The 12636-nt window shown below is 36.5% G+C and overlaps 1 protein-coding gene and 1 pseudogene across 2 annotated transcripts in view; one reads left to right on the top strand and one right to left on the bottom strand.

The window, feature by feature from the left end:
- The window catches only part of GRID2 (glutamate ionotropic receptor delta type subunit 2), a 1614208-nt gene that overhangs the window by 408250 nt on the left and 1193322 nt on the right, over positions 1-12636 (bottom strand). The gene's annotated exons all lie outside the window — the stretch shown is intronic.
- Positions 9284-9786, top strand: LOC138082207 (chromobox protein homolog 3 pseudogene; annotated as a pseudogene).

The following is a 12636-nucleotide window of genomic DNA, read 5'->3' on the forward strand; positions in this document are numbered from 1 at the left end:
CACAGGCAAAAAATGTCTTGCATGTATGCATACAGGGTCACTTCAGTCGTGTCCAACTCTGCGATCCTGTAGATTGTGGCCTGCCAGGCTTCTCTGTCAGAGGAGTTCTCCAGGCAAGAATCAGTTCAGTTCAGTTCAATCACTCAGTTGTTTTTGACTCTTTGTGACCCCATGGACTGCATTCACCAGGCTTCCCTATCTATCACCAATTCCTGGAGCTTATTCAAACTCATGTCCACAGAATCAGTGATGCCATCCAACCATCTTATCTTCTATCGTCCACTTCTCCTCCCACTTTCAATCTTTCCTAGCATCAGGGTTTTTCAAAGTGAGTCAGTTATTTGCATCAGGTGTCCAAAGTAGCGGAGTTTCAGCTTCAGCATCAGCCTTTACAGTGAATATTCAGGACTGATTTTCTTTAGGATGGACCAGTTGGACCTCCCTGCAATCCAAGGGATTCTCAAGGGTCTCCTTCAACACCACAGTTCAAAAGTATCAATTCTTCCGTGCTCAGCATTCTTTATAGTCCAACTCTCATGCCCATACATGACTACTGGAAAAAACCATAGCTTTGACTAGACAGACATTTGTACATAAAGTAATGACTCTGTTTATAAATAAGCTGTCTAGGTTGATCACAGCTTTTCTTCCAAGGAGCAAGTGTCTTTTAATTTCATGCCTGCAGTCACCATCTGCAGTGATTTTGGAGCCCAAAAATTTAAAGTCTCTCACTGTTTCCATTGTTTCCTCATCTATTTGCCATGAAGTGATGGGACCAGACTGCATGATCTTACTTTTCTGAATGTTGAGCTTTAAGCCAACTTTTTCATTCTCCTCTTTCACTTTCATCAAGAGGCTCTTTAGATCTTTGTTTTCTGCCATAAGAGTGGTGTCATCTGAATATCTGAGGTTATTGATAATTCTCCCGGCAATCTTGATTCCAGCTTATGGTTCATCCAGCCCAGCATTTCTCATGATGTACTCTGTGTATAAGTTAAACAAGCAGGGTGACAATATACACCCTTGACATACTCCTTTCCCTATCTGGAACCAGTCTGTTGCTCCATGTCTAGTTCTAACTGTTGCTTCTTTACCTGCATACAGATTTCTCAAGAGGCAAGTCAGGTGATCCTGTATTCCCATATCTTGAAGAATTTTTCACACTTTGTTGTGATCCACTCAGTCAAACACTTTGGTGTAGTCTTAAAGCAGAAGTAGATGTTTTTCTGGAACTCTCTTGCTTTTTTGATGATGCAGCGGATGTTGGCAATTTGATCTCTGGTTCCTCTGCCTTTTCTAAATCCAGCTTGAACATCTGGAACTTCACAGTTTATGTATTGCTGAAGCCTGGCTTGGAGAATTTTGAGCATTACTTTGCTAGCGTGTGAGATGAGTCCAATTGTGTGGTAGTCTAAGCATTCCTTGGCATTGCCTTTCTTTGGAATTGGAATGAAAACTGACCATTTCCAGTCCTATGGCCACTGCTGAGTTTTCCAAATTTGCTAGTATATTGAGTGCAGCACTTTAAGAGCATTGCCTTTAGGATTTGAAATAGTTTATCTGGAATCCAGGCAAGACTACTGGAGTGTATTGGCCAATACTGGTTGCCATACCCTTTTAGAGCACTATATGTCCTGCTGCCCTAACCACAAACTCCCCTGATTATGTGGTGCTGCCAGAACCCCTGTGACCCAAGCAGCTGCACCACCTCCACACCTGGCCCTCACAGGGATAGACCCAAGTCCTCCAGGGCAGCCTCAGGAGCAAACCCCAGTGGACAACCCCATGTAGAGGTAGAAATAAAACCACAATCAAAACCCAGGGGCAGTGTGGCTAAGGAAGAAGACACAAAAGCTTCCCACCAGCCATACAGATTGCAGATTGAATCCACAGGATCAAGAAGGCAGACTGTGTGTCTATGGAAAATATAAAAGGAAACTGCTGCTGCTACTAAGTCACTTCAGTCGAGTCCGACTCTGTGCAGCCCCATAGACGGCAGCCCACCAGGCTCCCCCGTCCCTGGGATTCTCCAGGCGAGAACACCGGAGTGGGTCGCCATTTCTTTCTCCAGTGCAAGAAAGTGAAAAGTGAAAGTGAAGTCGCTCAGTCGTGAGATCGCCCACAAAAGAAAATGCAATAGTTCTGCTAGCTGTGGACATTGGAGGCAAGAACACACAGGAGCAGGACTAATTTAGAATCTGAGCTGCCCCCACAGCAGGTCCAGAGATCAGCACAGGGAGGTGAGGTACTTTATTTTTGTTGGACTGTTTTGATTTTGCTTATGGGTGTGTATGTATATGTGTATATTCAGTCACACTTTTTATTATTGCTATAAACCTCTGCCTCTATGCTGGGCTTTTGCAGTTCTGTGGAGTTTTCCTTTCCTTCTTTCTTCTTCCTTTTTTTTTTTTTCTCTTTTTTATAATTTTACTTTTTAATTTTTTAAACCCTATTATATTTTTCTACATTTATTTCTTTGTATGCTTTTTTTGTTTACTGTTCTTCTCCCTTTGTAGCTAATCTTTAATGTACATAAATCTTCTTCATCTACCTCTATTTAACTTTGCATGTCTATTCTTTCTTTCTTTCCTTTCATCTCAACATATTTGTTAATTCTGTTTTCATTGCTTTATTCTTCACCAGGCACCTTGCTTTACTTTTGTTTTCCAGTCTGTGCTTTAGTTGGTTTTGTTCGTAACTGGTAAATATAATTTTTGATTCCCTCTGTTCACGTTTCAATCTACTGTACTTAATATTTGTTGGACTGTTTGGACTTTGATTATGGGTATATATGTATATGTGTATATTCCATTATTTTAATTATTATGTGCCTGATTTGGTAACTGTCACATGTCTGTGGTTCCTGCTTGGTTTCTCATTTTTGGGTATTTGTTTTAATCTCATTTAATGCCATACAAATCACTTGTGGAATCTTTGTTCCTGATCAGAGATCAGGCCCAGAGCCTTTGGACTGGGAACACTGAGTCCAAGACCCTAGACCCTAGACTACCAGAGAACTAACTCACCCTCAAACAGTGAGAACTCATACAAAGGAAACCACTTGAATACAAGACCTGGCACCACCCAACTACCAGTAGCACTCTGCACACCTCATCTAAACAAATAAAACAAAAATATAAACCTAATCATCAGCAGACAGGATTATCACCCCAGTCTTGCCCATCAGAGAAAAGACAAACAAACAAACAAACTCAGCACATATCTCACCCTATAAGAAGCTTTCACAAACCACTGGACCAAGCTTAGGAGGGCAGAAACCAAAAGGAATAGAAAAAATTCAACCTTGAAGCCTAGGAAAATGAGACCTCAAACACAATAAGTTAAAAAAAAAAATGAAAATGCAAAGAAATACTACACAAATGAAGTAACAAACCAGAAACACAGAAGTCCAAATAAATGAAGAGGAAATAGGCAAACTACCTGAAAAAGAATTCAGAATACTGATAGTAAAGATGATCAAAAACCTTGAAAACAAAATGGAGAAAATGCAAGAATCAATCAACCAAGACCTAGAAGAATTAAAGACTAGACATACAAACAACACAACACTACTGAAATTAAAAATACTCTAGAAGGAATCAATAGCAAAATATCCAAAGCAGAAGAATGAATCAGTGAGCTGGAAGATAAAATGGTGGAATAACTTCTGAAGAGCAGAATAAAGTGAAAAGAACTGAGGACAGTCTCAGAGACCTCTGGGACAATATCAAACACACCAACATTTGAATTATAGGGGTCCCAGAAGAAGAAGAGAGAAAGAAAGGGTATGAGAAAATTTTTGAAGAGATTAGAGTTGAAAATTTCTCCAACATGGAAAGGGAAATAGTCAATCAAGTCTAAGAGGCATAATGAGTCCCACACAGGATAAACCCAAGGAGAAACATGTCAAGACACACATTAATCAAACTAACAAAGATTAAACACAAAGAAAAAATTTTAAAAACAACAAAGGAAAAGCAAGAAGTAACATACAAGGGAACAAAAAAACAAGGGAAACCCCATACATTTATGCTGATCTTTCAACAGAAACTCTGCAGGCCAGAAGGGAATGGAAGGATATATTTAACGTACTGAAAGGGAAAAATCTACAACCAAGATTATAGTACCCAGCAGGGATCTCATTCAAAATTGATGGAGAAATAAAAAGCTTTTCAGACAAGCAAAAGTTAAGAGAATTCAGTACCACCAAACCAGCTTTACAACAAATATTAAAGGAAATTATATAGTCAGGAAATACAAGAGAAGAAAAAAACATCTACAAAAATCAACCAAAACAATTAAGAAAATGGCAATAGGAACATATATATCAATAATTACTTTAAATGTAATTGGATTAAATGCTCCAACTAAGACACATACTGGCTGAATGGATAAAAAAACAAGATCCATACATATGCTATCTACAAGTAACCCACTTCAGACACATATAGACTGAAAGTGAGAGGATGGAAAAATATATTCATGCAAATGGGAAGCAAAAGAAAGCTGGAGCAGCAACCCTCATATCAGACAAAATAGATCTTAAAATAAAGAAGATTATAAGAGATAAGGAAGGACACTACATAATGGTCAAGGGATCAATCCATGAGGAAGACGAAACAATTGTAAATAGTTATGCACCCAACATAGGAGCACCTCAATATATAAGAAAACACTAACAGATAAAAAAGGAGAACTCTATAATAACACAATAATAGGAGACTTTAACACCCCACTCACACCAAGGGACAGATCATCAAAATAGAAAATTAACAAGGAAACAAAAGTCTAAAATTAGCTGAGATGGATCTCATTGATATCTTCAGGACATTTCATTCAAATGCAGAAGAATACACCTTCTTCTCAAGTGCACATGGAACATTTTCCAGGACAGACTACATCTTGGGTCACAAATCAAACCTCAGTAAATTTAAGAGAATTGAAATTGTATCAAGCATCTTCTCCGACCACAATGCCCTTAGACTAGATATCAATTACAAGAAAAAAACTGTAAAAAAACACAAACACATGGAGATTAAACAACACATTTTTTAATAATCAACAGGTTACAAAAGAAATCAAAAGGGAAGTAAAAAAAATTCTAGACACAAATGACAATGAAAACATGACATCTCAAAACCTACGGGATGCAGCAAAAGCAGTTCTAAAGGGAAGTTTATAGCGATACAATCCTACCTCAAGGAACAAGAAAAACATTGAACAGACCACCTAACTTTATGCCCAGAAAAACTGGAAAAAGAAGAGCAAAAACCCAAAATTAGTAGAAGGAAAGAAATCATAAAGATCTGAGCAGAAATAAATGAAAAAGAAATGAAAGAAACAATAGTAAAGATTAATAAAACTAAAAGTTGGTTTTTGAGAAGATAAAATTGACAAGCCTTTAGCCAGACTCGTCAAGAAAAAAAGAGAGAAGATCTAATCAACAAAATTATAAATGAAAAAGGAGAGGTTACAGCAGACAATGCAGAAATACAAAGGATTACAAGAGACTATTATGAACAACTATATGGCAATAAAATGGATATTCTGGAAGAAATGGATAGATTCTTAGGAAAGTTCAGTCTTCCGAGACTGAACCAGGAAGAAATAGAAATTATGAGCAACTGAATTGCAAACACTGAAACTGAAGCTGTGATAAAACATCTCCCAAAACACAAAAGCCCAGGACCAGATGACTTCACAGGAGAATTCTATCAAACATTTAGAGAGGGGCTAATGCCTATTCTTTTAAAACTCTTTCAGAAATTGCAGAGAAAGGAGCACTTCCAAACTCATTCTATGAGACAACCATCACCCTAATACCAAAACCAGACAAAGACAACACAAAAAAAGAAAACCACAGGCCAATATCACTGATGAACATAGATGAAAAAATCCTCAACAAAATTTTACCAAACAGAATTCAGCAGCACATCAAAAGCTCATACATCATGATCAAAGTGGGTTGATTCCTGTAACGCAAGGATTCTTCAGTACATGCAAATCAATCAATGTGATACACCATATTAACAAACTGAAAGATAAAAAACATGATCATCTCAATAAATACAGAAAAAGCCTTTGACAAAATTAAGCACACATTTATGACGAAAACTCTTCAAAAAATGGGCATAGAAGGAAGCTACCTCAACATAGTAAAGGCCATATATGATAAGACTACAGCAAACATTATTCTCAATGGTGAAAAACTGAAAGCATTCCCCCAAAGATCAGGAACAAGACAAGGGTGTCCACTTTCCCCACTATTATTCAACATAGTTCTGGAAATCCTAGCTACAGCAATCAGAGAAGAAAAAGAAATAAAAAGAATCCAGATCAGAAAAGAAGAAGTAAAGCTCTGTTTGCAGATGACGTGATACTGTATATAGAAAACCCTAAAGATAGTATCAGAAAATTACTAGAGGTAATCAGTGAATTTAGCAAAGCTTCAGGATTCAAAATCAATACACAGAAATCAATTGCATTTCTATATATTAACAATGAATAATCAGAAAGAGAAATTAAGGATTCAATCCCACTCACCATTGCAACAAATAGAATTAAATATCTAGGAATAAACCTACCCAAGGAGACAAAAAAACTGTATCCAGAAAATTATAAGACACTGATGAAAGAAATCAAAGACTACATAAACATCCCATGTTCTTGGGTAGAAAGAATCAATGCTGTGAAAATGACTGTACTACCAAAGGCAATGTACAGATTCAATGTGATCTCTTTCAAATTCCAATGACATTTTTCAAAGAACTAGAGCAAAAAATTTCACAATTCATATGGAAACACAAAAGACTCTGAATAGCCAAAGCAGTCTTGAGAAAGAAGAATGGAATTGGAGGAATCAACCTTCCTGACTTTAGATTATACTAAAAAGCTATAGTCATCCAGACAGAATGGTACTGGCACAAAAATAGAAATATAGACCAATGGAACAAGATAGAAAGTCCAGAAATAATCCCATGCACATATGGGTATCTTATTTTTGACAAAGGAGGCAATATACAATGGGGCAAAGACAGCCTCTTCAATAAATGGTGCAGGGAGAACTTGATGGCTACATGTAAAAGAATGAAATTAGAACACTTCCTAATACCATACACAAAGATAAACTCAAAATGGATTAAATACCTAAATGTAAGACCAAAAACTATAAAACTCTTAGAGGAAAACAAAGGCAGAACACTTGATGACATAAATCAAACAAGATCCTCCATGACCCACCTCCTAGAGTAATGGAAATAAAAACAAAAGTAAACAAGTTGGACCTGATTAAACTTAAAAGCTTTTGCACAGCAAAGGAAACTATAAGCAAGGTGAAAAGACAACCCTCAGAATGGGAGAAAATAATAGCATGAAACAACTGACAAAGGATTAATTTCCAAAATACACAAGCAGCTCATACAACTCAATACCAGAAGAACAAACAACCCAATCAAAAAGTGGCAAAAAGACCTAAACAGATATTTCTCCACAGAAGACATATAGATGGCTAACAAACACATGAAAAGATGCTCAACATCACTCATTATTAGAGAAATGCTAATCAGAACTACAATGAGATATCACCTCACACAGGTCAGAATGGCCATCATCAAAAAGTCTACAAACAATAAATGCTGGAGAGGGTGTGGAGAAAAGGGAACACTCTTGCACTGTTGGTGGGAATGCAAATCGATACAGCCACTAGGAAAGATGGTAGGGAGATTCCTTAAAAAACTAGGAATAAAACCACCATATGACCCAGCAGTCCCACTCCTAGGCATATACCCTGAGGAAACCAAAATTGAAAAGATATATATATCCCATTGTTCATTGCAGAACTATTTAGGTAGAACATGGAAGCAAACTAGATGTCCATCGATAAATGAATGGATAAAGAAGTAGTGGTACATATACCCAATGGACTATTACTCAGCCATAAAAAGGAACACGTTTGAGTTAGTTCTAATGAGGTGGATGAACCTAGAACCTATTATACAGAGTGAAGTAAGTCAGAAAGAGAAAGATAAATATCATATTCTAACACATATATACAGAATCTAGAAAAAGGGTGATGAAGAATTTATTTTCAGGGCAGCAATGGAGAAATAAACATAGAGAATAGACCCATGGACATGGGGAGAGCGAAAAACAAACCAAACACTATGATGTGGTGTGGTATATAAAAGCAATATATATTTAAATGTAATAAAGAAAATGTTCCCTACTGTAATTCATACAGACATTTTTACATGCGCTTTCATCTTTGGAGTGACTGAAACACTTTCAAAATTGTCTATGCTTTGCAAAATAAGGCAGATTAGATCATGATTTGTTTTCCATAGCTGCCATAATAAATTACCACAATTTCAGCAGTTTAAACAGCATAAATTTGTTCTCTCACAGTTATAGAGAATAGATCTGAAATCAAGATGTTGTCAGGGCTCTGTTTTCTCCAAAGCATCTAGATGAGAATCTTTCCTTGCCTTTTCCAGCTTCTGGTGGGTCCTGTCAGTCCTCATCTTGTGGCTGAGAAATTCCAATCTCTGCCTCTAAGCCACTCCGTCTTGTCCTTTTCTGTCTTAAATCTCCCACCATCTTTCTAAGGATATTTATGGTCTGCCTGGATAATCCATGGTGATTACATATTGACGTCCTTATATTAGTTATATGTGCAAAGGCCTTTCTCCCAAATAAGCTCACATTCACAGATTTCAGGGGTTAGTTCATGGATATATACATATATATATATATATATATATATATATATATATATATATTTTTTTTTGGTCAGGGGTATAGGAGGTGACCATTCAGTTCAGTACAGATCATAGTTCATAAATCCTTATTTTAGTATCAAGTTTTTGCTGTTGTTGTTTAGTTTTGGAGATTTTTGGCTGATTGCTTTAAATTTCCTCAAATTAGAATCAAGAAAGCACTTACCAAATAATGATGAGTTTGCTCTTGCCACACGTCTCAAACAAGACTCCTGTAGCACTTATTATCTGGGCTAATTAATCTAATTTTTAGTCACTGACCTACTTATTTCCCCCAGCAGAATCATCTTTTTAACTTATAATACCTGCAGCACTTTTGTATTACTAACATACAATATATAGCCAATAAATGGCTTTGATCCAAATATTCGTTTCTTTATCCTCAATACATTGCATTTGGTTTAATAAATGTATGGGCAAAGCGGGAGAAACCTCCCCTGAGGAGACTTTGGTCATGGCCCTCTCCCACAATGTTCCTTCTCCCTGCCCTCAGGGGATCACTAGGCACCATGCCTCTAATGTTAAAAAAAAAAAAAAAGGGAAAGAAACAGAAAGAACAGGGTAAAAAATTCAAAGAGGCAGAATCTGAGGAATTTGTAGTAGAAGAAGAACTAGACTGACATGTAGTAAATGGGAAGGGGAGGTATTTCCTGAAATGGAGGAGATTAACAGATGCAGACAATACTGTAGAGCTGGAAGAAAATTTAGATGGTCCAGAGTTAACTGAAGCATTTCTTAATTCTCAAAAAGCTGGTAAAGAAAAAGATGGTACAAAAAGAAAATATCTGATAGTGAACCTGGTGACAGCAAATCATAGAGATCCTGCTTGAGCAAGTTTTACCAGAGGTCCTGATCCAGAATAAATAATTGGTGCCGCAGACAGCAGTGGAGAATTTAATGGTTTTCATGAAATGGAAAAATTCAGATGAGGTGGAACTGGTGCGGGCAAAAAAGGCAAATATGAAGTGTCCTCAAGTTGTAATCGCTTTTCTTTGAAGACAGACTGACTTAGCATTTTTGTCCAGGAGATAAAGAAATAAATACATTCTAAAGAAAATTAAGTTTGATAAGCTCCTTTTGAAGTAGTATTGGGAAAGTTGTTGGGTTTTTTGTTTGTTTTTGCATCTGTAGCACTTGTTACTTTATACAAATAAAACATTTCTGTAGTTGCTTCCTTTAGCGGAAATGAACATTTGATACCATAGTATATTATTTCTTCTGCATTAGAGAAGAACTTTTCTAAATGTTGGGGAAAATCTTCACAGCCATTACTCAATCAGGATTTACAATTTGCATTTATTCATATATGCCTAACTTGGAGGAGGGCATGGCAACCCACGTCAGTATTCTTGCCTGGAGAATCCCATGGACAGAGGAGCCTGGTGGGTCACAAAAAGTCAGACACGACTGAAGCAACTGAGCACATAACATGCCTAAGGGCCATTCTGGGCTTTTCGTATGTGCATATATAAAATACGTATATAAATAGTTTGGGGGTCTTGTTGTTGTTTAAATATGTCTGTTGTTGTTTAGTCACTAAGTCATGTCCCATTCTTTTGTGACTTCATGGACTGTAGACCTCCAGGCTCCTCTGTCCATGAGATTTCCCAGGCAAGAATATTGGAGTGGGTTGCCATTACCTTCTCCAGGAGATCTTTCCAACTCAGGATCCAACTCATGTCTCTTGCATTGGCAGGCAAATTCTTTACATCTGAGCTCCTAGGAAGCCTTCAAATATGTTTACTAAAACAAAAACAGCCATTCACAACCATGGATAAGCCCATATTTCTGGGATTCCATCATTTTGAGCAATAGAAGAAGTCACTTCAAGTTATATAGAAAATTTTTTGAAGTCTTAATCTTTCATGTTAAATAATTTTATAATTAATTAGACAAGGTAATGCAAACAATTTAAATTGGACAATGTTTTAAAGCAGCCCTATTAGAATCTGGATCCATATCTTCAGTCATCCAAATGGAATTTTATATACAAAGCCCCTGAAAGGAAAATTTTATCACTATCAACAACCTTCTCATTCAAATGAAAAAGCTAGAAAAATTCTGGTATGTTTTAATTAGCCAAAGAAACCTTAGTTAAATGGACATACAGAGGTTCCTTAGGAAAAACCATTCTTTTACAAGAAGTTGAATTCACTGTGCTTTATTTACTGAAAGGTTGTGATACATGTAATGTCTCAGACTTGTTCATGGGAACCTAATCAGATGGTTAGATATGTTGACATTTTAGGATCTGTAGGAATAAATGCATGAACAAATTTTTCTAATCTAAACTTGACCTGCATGTTTTCTCAAATTTTACCCCAACCCATTTTACATACAGACTCGATCTTCTCAGTATTTTGGGTTACTGGGTTCAGCAGAAGTCAGGAAAAACAATAACTCTGTAGTAATCAGAATGTTATTAACTGTATATTATTCACTTTATAGTAAATAGTAGTCAAATACAACCCTTTAAAAAATAGATATATGAATGGACTTAGTCTTCCTTAGACATACCCAGATGTATTTCATATATACTTTTATATCTGCTATGGAGAAAAAGAGTAAAAAAATATCTTTCACTTCTTTAATCTATGTTTGGCTTTTTAAAGCCAATTATAAAAAAAAAAAAGGGAAAGGATAAGGTATGTGTGATTAACTGCTGTCAGACATAGGTACTAAAACCAGAGTGAGTAAAAAGCACATGCAACTCAAATATTTTCGAATAACTTTTATATTCTGTATTTGAAGCTCCAGTACTTTGGCCACCTCATGCAAAGAGTTGACTCATTGGAAAAGACTCTGATGCTGGGAGGGATTGGGGGAAGGAGGAGAAGGGGACAACCGAGGATGAGATGGCTGGATGGCATCACGGACTCGATGGACGCGAGTCTGAGTGAACTCTGGGAGATGGTGATGGACAGGGAGGCCTGGCGTGCTGCGATTCATGGGGTCGCAAAGAGTTGGACACGACTGAGTGACTGAACTGAACTGATTCTGTATTTTTATCACTATGTCAATGCAGTCAACATTTTGGTTGATCTTCAGTCCTTTTATATTTAAATGTATAATTTGTCTTATTTATAACAGCAAGTAAAAAGAGTAAACTTTCAATGAACATTGGTTATTTATGTTATGTGCACTGAAAGACTTTCTATGACAACATAATTTTTCCATAGGTTTGCCTACTGTATACTCTATGTGAAGATTATTATATCATTCCATATATCTTTCCTTAATGTAAAGAATCAATAAGTTTCATTTGTGTCCTATGAATAATAAGGTCACAAGTTATTGAGGATGAAATTGTTAATCAATCTCACTCTTCTGTATATGTGAAGTGAAGTGAAGTTGCTCAGTCGTGTCCAACTCTTTGCGACCCCATGAACTGTAGCCTACCAGTCTTCTCAGTCCATGGGATTTTTCTGTACATAATCGGAATTATTTAGAAGATAACAGAGAAAATTTTTGCAAAGAGATGTTCTATTCAACTGAGGAAATGATTTTCAGCTGGGAGCATATTCTCCCAGAAAAAAACAAATTGTAACCTTTCTCCAAAGTCAAAGCATAATGGAATACCAGATACATAAAGGCTTCAAGCCAAAGAATAACAACACTTGGTTAGTATCAGAAAATTTGGAGGGGGGGTAAGGAATATAGACAGACTAACACTGAGATTATTCTCCTAGACATATCTTTCTGAAAAATATCTCTAGTTCTTTATTAAAAGTACATTTAAAAATTAGTATCAGAATCCCAACACATGCCTTTGTGAATTTTTTGAGCCATATAGTAAAATGTATAAAATTTTATTATACTAAAGTAATAAAATCCAGAGTAAATGAATCTGGAGGAATCTGAT

Source organism: Capricornis sumatraensis, chromosome 7 (genome assembly GCF_032405125.1).
Source record: "Capricornis sumatraensis isolate serow.1 chromosome 7, serow.2, whole genome shotgun sequence".
In the NCBI taxonomy this organism is placed as follows: domain Eukaryota; kingdom Metazoa; phylum Chordata; class Mammalia; order Artiodactyla; family Bovidae; genus Capricornis; species Capricornis sumatraensis.